Here is a 6,448-nt window from a genome sequence, read left to right as displayed (position 1 = left end):
GGGGCTTGAAGCTTTCCAAGGTGGCGAGGAGCAGCGGCAGGAAGTCCTGTGACAGGGCTCAGGGGCCTCTGGGCTCTTCTCCCCAAGGACAGCAGATACCTGATCACAGACATCCTTCCTCCCCAGGCGACTCCCACTCTCCTCCGACTACACTCTAATGGACCCAAGAAGCCGCGGAGAGCTAGAAAGAGCACTGGACTGTGAGTCAGGAAGCCCGGTGTCTAGATCAGATCTGTCACTAACTCAACGCGTGACTGGTTAATCGTAATCAGAGCAAAATGTGTCATGGTGTTACCTGTTAAGTGTTATGCTAAATGCCACACGTGGATAATCTTACTTCATTCTTACAATTTTACCCCTATTTTTCCCCCCAAAGAAACTGAAGTTCAGAGAGGTTAAGTGGCCAACCCAAAGTCACACAGCTCGTAAGTGGTAGAGCAGAGAGATTCAAACCAGTCTGTCTGCAGAGCCCAAGCTCCTGACCACATCCTCTAGTTAGTTCCCCCGTCTAGGTCTCAGCTTCTCCATCTGTAAATGAACAGGATCGGTGTTCTTGCACTCCAAAGACCCTCCCAACTCTGACAATCTGCGCCATATTCAATATTCCCAGGGAATTCTCTGGGCTGGGAATACAAAGATGAGTGAGGCTTAACCTCTGTCACCAGGTTATAAACTCTTTGAGAGTAGAAATCACAGCGGAATTATCCTTACTCACCTGCACTGCTTCCCTCAGCCACCTTGAAGAGAAGTTGCTCAAAGTATTTGTTGACTAGACATATGATTCATGGGGGAGTACGGGCATAGGGACTTAGACATAATTGAAGGACTTCCCTGGTGGTCCAGTGGTTAATAATCTGCCTGCCAATGCAGGGGACGTGGGTCCCATCCCTGGTTCGGAAAGATCCCACATGCCACGGGGCAGCTAAACCTTTGCACCACAACTACCAAAGGCCGAGTGCACTAGAGCCTGTGCTCCGTGACAAAAGAAGCCATTGCAATAAGAAGCCCCTATGTGCCGAAACTAGAGAAAACAGCGATGAGGACCTAGCACAGTCAAAAAAATAATAAATAGATAAAATCAAGGTCCCATCCGCTTACTACCCTTGCAAGAGAAAACCCCCTCACTTCTGTGTCTGGTTGCTTATCCAGCAGCAACCTGCAATGGTACTTCGTTGCAGGGTTATGGAGCGGGGAGTACACATCAAACACTTAGCCTAGTGCTTGGCACATTGGAAAGGAAAGTGAAGTCGCTCAGTCATGTCCAACTCTTTGAGACCCCATGGACTATAGCCTACCAGGCTCCTCTGTCCATGGGATTTTTGAGGCAAGAGTACTGGAGTGGGTTGCCATTTCCTTCTCTAGGAGATCTTCCCGACACAGGGATTGAACCCGGGTCTTCCGCAGTACAGGCAGACGCCTTATTGTCTAAGTCACCAGGGAAGTCCATAAGAACTGCTCAGTAAATATTGGTTCCTTCCCTTGATGGATTCTCCATCCTTCCCCTGACTCTTGACACCAGCTGATGAGGGGCCATGCTGTATCCCTCCCCAGGTCAAAGCTGAGAACTAATTTCCACTGCTGGGGACTAGTAGCCAATTTGCTTAGCCAGCTCCTGAGAGATGAGGAAGGAAGAAAACAGGGAGGAGGCTGGTCTTCCGGTTCTCTGAAATTCCCTGGATTCTGATTCCCAAGCAGTGACTGCTCCTCCCTGGTACAGCTGTCTCTGTCTAGACTGCTCTCCCCTGAAGAAATTACAAACCGCTGACTGTCCGATGACAAAGCTTGCCCCAGACACTAGTCCCCTGACACACCAATTCATTCAGCCCTCTTCAGAAAAGAGCAAGTTGGGGTGGATTTTATGAGAGCAGGAGTGTCTGGATGGCTTCTTTCATTAATTTATCCATCCATCCATCTATCCATTCATCCATTCATCTTTGGTTGAGTGCCTACAAAGCCCGAAACTCAGTGCTGGACATGGAGCGTGGTTAGATGTATAACCTCTACCCTTGGGGAACTCCTGATATTGAGGGAGGTGGATGCAATATAATTGTGAAAAGTGTGGCATTCCAGTTAGAATGACAGTGATAGTGAACACTCATGGAGGGCTTACTGTGTGCCAGGCACTGGGCTATGAACTGAGATACATGACTTTAAGTTGGCCCTCATGATAATCCCACAAAGCAGGGACTGTTATTGTGATCCTTTGACACATGAATAAACTGAGGCTCAGGGCATTTAGATGGGCTTCCAGGTGGCTCAGCGTAAAGAATCCTCCTGCTAAGCAGATCTGGGTTCAATCCCCGGGTCAGGTAGATCCCCTAGAGAAGGAAATGACATCCCACTCCAGTATTCTTGCCTGGGAAATCGCATGGACAGAGGAGCCTGGCGGGCTACCGTCCATGGGGTCGCAGAGTCAGACACGCACAACTTAGTGATTAAATAGCAGCAGCAGCACAGAATTGAGATAACTTGTCCAGGGTTGCACGGTTACTGAGCAGTGAGATCAAGATTCAAACTCAGTCTGATCACTGAGGCAACACTTTTGACTCCCCAAGGAGGGAGTCGCACTCCAAGGAGGGAACCACCATTTCTGCTCAAAGGAAGGAGACGGACCTGGCAGAGAAGGGGATTTTGGAGCTGGGCCTGGAGGGATGAGTCATGGTGAGCCAAGGAGGCATGAAAGATTCTGGAATGGGGGTGGGGGGGATTCTGAGCAAAGGAAATGAAGGTCAGAACTTTCCGCATGGGAGGAAAAGCATAAGCCAGGTTTGAGAAGTCAGGATACAGAGTGGGGACAGGCTGGGAAGAGCCTGGGATGCCAGGACAAGGGAGTCAGGACCTCTTCAGGAGGGAGAGGGGAGGGACTGGAGCTGTCTGGGCAGTGGGGGTCCATGAGTTTAGGAAACCTGCCCTCTTAAAACACGGAGGATGGTTTGGAGTGGGAGAGAGCCCATCAGAAATTGCCCCCAGGTTTTTTTCATCGTGGTGGCCGAAGTGGGGATCGTGGTGATTTCTACCTGGGGGTCAGAGTTCAGGGTACCATGGATTGCCAGTCTGCCAGTCATGCCTCTCCCTTGCCCAAAGCCCTTCCCTGGCTCCCACAGCTCTCAGGATAAAACATGGGCACCTTTACCTGCCATTCAAGGCTCTTCATGAACTGGTCCCTTCCTGCCTCTCCAGCTTCATCTTTTTATTGTTATTATTATTAGTTTTATTGGAATATAGCTGCTTTACGAAGCTGTGTTAGTTTCTGCTGTTAGCAAAGTGAATCCGCCATATGTTCACATATCTCCTCTCTTGTTTGGATTTCCTCCCCACGTAGGTCACCACACAGCACTGCGTACAGTTCCCTGCTCTGTGCAGTAGGTTCCCATTAGTTATCCGTTTTATACATGGTGTCCAAAGTGCATATATGTCAATCCCAGTCTCCCAGTTCATCCCACTCACCCCCTTCCCCTTTGGTATCCATATCTTTGTTCTCTACATCTGTGTCTCTATTTCTGCTTTGCAAATAAGATCATCTATACCATTTTTCTAGATTCCACATATATGCATTCATATACGGTATTTGTTTTCCTCTGTCTGACTTACTTCATTCTATGACAGTCTCTGGGTCCATCCACATCTCTGCACATGACACAGTTTTGATCCTTTTTATGTCCAGCCTCATGCTGACTACTTCTCCCCACTCTAGCAGTATCTGCAGGCTTCCAGTTTCCGTAACCAAATTCACTCTTTTCACCCCTTTGCACACGGTGTTCCTTCTACCAGGGAAGGAACAAAGGTTCGTCTAGTCAAAGCTATGGTTTTTCGAGTAGTCATGTATGGATCTGAGAGTTGGACTATAAAGAAAGCTGAGTGTGGAAGAACTGATGCTTTTGAACTGTGGTGTTGGAGAAGACTCTTAAGAGTCCCTTGGACTGGAAGGAGATCCAACCAGTCCATCCTCAAGGAAATCAGTCCTGAATATTCATTGGAAGGACTGATGCTGAAGCTGAAACTCCAATACTTTGGCCACCTGGTGTGAAGAGCTGACTCTTTTGAAAAGATCCTGATGCTGGGAAAGATTGAAGGTGGGAGGAGAAGGGGACGACAGAGGATGAGATGGTTGGATGGCATCACCGACTTGATGGACATGAGTTTGAGCAGGCTCCGGGAGTTAGTGATGGACACGGAAGCCTGGCATGCTGCAATCCATGGGGTTGCAAAGAGTCAGACACGACTGAGCAACTGAACTGAACTGCCAGAGAACTTGTCTGCTCTCCTTCCCCCTTCTTTGCTCAGAAGCCTCCTACTCACCCTTCAAGGCTCAGCACAGAGTTGGCCCTTGCTCACCTCCAGGTGGGGCAGGGAGTCCTCTGAGTTCCTTACCATGCCCTCCCCACCTCTCCCCCTCCCCCTCCCCCACACGGTGCTATGCTTAAATGCCTGTGGGTTTTTCTTCCTGGTCTGTGTGCTTCCTGAGAGCTGGGACTGGGCTTCACACATCCGCTGGCCCTGGGTGAGGGCTGAGCTGAATTGAACCCTCTCCCGCAGACCCAGCCTTTCCCCTAAACCATCTTTCCAACAGCACTGCGCATCTCTGGCTGCTTTTATTGTTAAATGATGTCAGCTGTCTGCTGAGAGGCTGCAGTCTCACTCTTTTTGCCCTCTCTCCTGTCCCTTCTGTTTCTCATCTCTGGTTAGGGTCGCTTCTGGGGCTGTCAGGGTCTTTTCAGTGAGGACACACCCTAGGCGTATCTATATTTACACTGCTATGTGATTTCCACCGCCGATCTCAGGCTAGGATCTTGGCGGCACCTACAAATGCTTGAGTTGTGTAGACAGGACCCCTTCCTCCTCTACAAACCTTCAACGCGGGACATCAGCAGCACACCCATTTTGGGCAATGCCTACATTTGGCACTCATCGGCCCATCTTCCCACTTCCTCGCTGGGAGAAGAACCCAGGGCCTGAGTAGAGTGGAGAAGGCTGAGGTATGGCTGCCGGTAACTCCTATTTGCCAGTGATTTATCTGCCTGGGATTTGCACTAAGACAAAAAGAACGTTTGCATTATTAATACTCATCGATCACAGCCTTCCAAAAAAGAGAAAGAGGGAGAGAGCTGAAGGTTCCAGGCCGACCATTAGATGGTAAGCCAGGAGGGTGAGGAGTGGAGGAAGGTGGGGAGGGCCAGGTGGGTAGAGAATGCGTGGAGCAGAAGGGCACAGAAGGACACTGGAAAGGAAGTCTGGAGGAGCTGCTGAGTTTGGGGTAAACCAGATGTCAAACAGCTGTGGGTGCTGTAAATAAACCAGCCTCTCCTGACAGCCAGTTAAGGAGACGTCACCACAAGAGCTGTTACCAGGGACAGAGGGTCACTTCATAATGCTAAAAGGATCAGTTCATCAAGAAGACATGACAACCCTAGCAGCGGATGCACAGATTGGAAATAATCCAAATAACACAGCCTGGAAATACATGAACAAGGAGACAGAAAGCTCATAAGGAGACAGAAGGCCAGCTCCCTCTGAAGGCGTGAAACCTGGACCTAGCCAGGCCTGGACCTCCTCCTGAACCTTTCCTGTGGTTCCTCTTTGTGCTCAAAGTCTTCTCTTGACCCTGTTCTCGGAACCAGGCACCCCCAATACCTGCTGGAACCTGGGGGTTGAGAATTTGCTGTTTGCAAGAGGGAGGCAACTGCCCCTTCCCCGGCCTCCCTGACCTCAACTCCTACTCCTCACTGCCCCCCGGGCCGTCCTCACGTGGGGTGTGGTGCCCCCTTATTTCTGCAGGGCTCACTCTCTCACCCCCTGTTCAGATGTCACTTTCCCAGGGAGGCCTCCCCCGACCTCCCTGTTCGAGCCTGCACTTCACTCTATCTCCTTTCTCTGCTTCATCGTCCTCCACGCCATTTACCTCTAAAATCACTTCTTACCTTTTACTCACTACCTGCTCGTCACCTCCTTTAGGTCAACATCCGTTTTGTTCACTGGTCCGTCCCCACTGCCTAGAACGTGCCTGACACACACATCCATCAGTATTTGTTAAATGAAGGAAAGGGGCTTCCGTGGTGGCTCAGATGCTGAAGTGTCTGCCTGCAGTGCGGGAGACCCAGGCTCGATCCCTAGCTAGAGAGAAAGACAGGGGACAGGAACAGATGGGGGAGGCTAGGCTTTCACCAGGGGTCTCGGGCAGGGCCCACCTGTCACCACCCTTCCTCTGGACCCAGTCTGTCCTCTCTCCTACAGGTGGGGCCCCGAGGTACCGGGCTGGGGATTTTCTCAACCTCTCTTCCTTCGCGCCCACCTACCCATGAAGCTGGGGCTGCTGCGAGGGCGGGAGACGTGGGCTCGGAGCTCGGGGCCACGCGTCCGGGATCGGAAGGGGGCCGAGCCTCCCTCGGGCGGGCGGCGGGCAGGGTGGGGAGGGAGCCTCGCGGGGGAGGAGCTGGGGGCAGGGAGCGCA

The sequence above is a fragment of the Cervus elaphus genome, chromosome 8, assembly GCF_910594005.1.
Source record: "Cervus elaphus chromosome 8, mCerEla1.1, whole genome shotgun sequence".
Classification (NCBI taxonomy): Eukaryota; Metazoa; Chordata; class Mammalia; order Artiodactyla; family Cervidae; genus Cervus; species Cervus elaphus.
This window is presented reverse-complemented; position numbering follows the sequence as displayed.